This window comes from Galeopterus variegatus, unplaced genomic scaffold, assembly GCF_000696425.1.
Source record: "Galeopterus variegatus unplaced genomic scaffold, G_variegatus-3.0.2 Scaffold3746, whole genome shotgun sequence".
NCBI lineage: Eukaryota > Metazoa > Chordata > Mammalia > Dermoptera > Cynocephalidae > Galeopterus > Galeopterus variegatus.
The window spans coordinates 170,615-172,742 of record NW_007729857.1 but is presented as its reverse complement, the minus strand read 5'-3'; positions in this window follow the sequence as shown (position 1 = coordinate 172,742).

Genomic DNA, 2,128 nt, shown 5'->3' with positions numbered 1-2,128 from the left:
GCTATTTCTCTCAGTGTGGTAAACATTATTGCTTGCCTCCGTACATTCTTTCCCCTTTCTTCTAGTCACAGTCCCTGATCTTTATTCGTAGATATACCTTCTACCACTCTCATTCCATGAGATCTGCATGGGGTTCAATATGACCTAGATTTAAGTCTAACAACCCTTATGCAGAGCAAACTAGTGACAGAAGCCCATGCAGTCAGAGGAACCACAGGACCCGTGTGAACAGGACTGAGAAGGATGCTCACTCTTTCTCCTGGGAAGAGGTAATAATGACACTGTAGCAGCTACCTTGCCCTGTGCAGGGAAGCCCAGGGCTGTTGGGATCCCACAGGAAGCCCAAGAAAGGATCCTGCCTGGTACTAAGTCTGAGTCAAGAGATGGAGAGAAGTGCAGGTCTGCTAGCACCACTTGAACCTCGGATCTAGCTTCATCTGAAGGCTGCCTACCTCTGTCCGTTTATGTTCCCTGTGCTGATATATTCTTACTGTAATTAAGTTCCTAGTCAGTGGATTTTCTATGTGCAACCAAAAGGGCCCTAAATGATATAATCAACCTCACAGTTGGACAACATGACAAATGCTTAAAATGGAAGAAGTGGTTTCACCCTCCTCTGAATGATTCCACATGTCCCCTGCTGTGTTTAATAGTGAGAGCTGGGGGCAGAGAGAAAAGAGCAGGATAGACCAACATGTGGGAGATGTGACATTCATAGCTGACATGCCTCTAAACATAGGATTTAGGCTGAGGACCTCTAGTTGACTAGAAGCAGCTGGGAGAAGGTGCAGATATAGGTAAGTTCATTCTTAGCATGAAAACCCACACCAGGATGTGACAAAGTGGGAGGAATGAAGATTCCTACAGAGGTACAGTCAAGCTTACCAGACAGTGTCCAAGGAGCACATCCATCACAACCACAGTTTTGGAAATTGTCAGAAACATGGTATCCATTCCTATTGACAGAATTCTGAGAGACAGACAAGATTTGGGCATCTTGGCAATTATCAACAGAACCAACACAGTGCATTAGGTAGGGACCCACAGTTGTACTCTGCCACTAAGCATGGTCAGAGCACAACCCCAGTTGTGGTGCTGACGTAGGGTGTTGGCAGCATGATGTTGGGGAGCTGAGATCAGGGACCTAGACAGCAGCTCTAGTCAAAAGATGTAGCCAGCTGAGTCAATGTGGGGGAGGAGCAGGAAGAGCTTCGCTTTGTTGTTTGCTCCTTTATGTGACTGACCACAAAGGAGACTTGAGGAGCGATGCAGGGTCAGAGCAATACTAACTTTCAAATATTTTTTGCAGATTGAGAGTAAGGTAGCTGAAACTACTGCTGTACTTTCTGTCTCAGGCAGATCCTGTAGATGCATTCAGCTGTAAGTCATGGGAAAAGCAGCTTTAAGAAGGGTGGGGGCACAGGCCAGGGCAACAAGCAGCTTCCTCGTGGTAGATTAGTGATGGCTACATGCTTTGGCCCACTCCCCCCAACAAGAGGTGGAGTCTGTTTGTCTCCCTTTGAATCAAGGCTGGCTTTGTGACTTGCTTTGATCAATGGAAAGTTGCAGAATCAATTCTGTGGCAGCTGTAGCCCTACTCCTTAAGAGGTCTGGTGACTTATACTTCTGCATTCTTGGCATCTAGGCCCCCTGTAAGAAATGTGGGTTATCTAGAATGCTGAATGATGGTAGGCAACATGAAAAGAGATCTCAGCAGATGAGACACCACTTTGAGCATTTCATTCCCAGCCACGCTCCCAAGTGGATATAGCATGAAATTGGGCCTAAGTGAGCAGAAGAACCAACTGCTGAGCCCCAGCCAACCCACAGAACCATAAGAAGTAATAGATCATTGCTGTGTGTGGTGTTTTAAGCCACTAAGTGTTGTGGTGATTTGTTACCACACAATAGACAGCTGAGACAAGCAGAGTGGCTGTGCCAACAGGAGCCCAGGAGACTGGCTACAGGAAACCCAGCTATGCTTATCCTTGCTGGGCAGTGGCTGAGGGCTGCCGGTTTTTGCTGATACAAGTAAAGATGAGACCTTTCATTAATATTTTACTTTAGTAAGTTGTTAAGGAAAGGATGTTCTGTTTCAACTTATGTAGATTATTATAAATTGATGTAA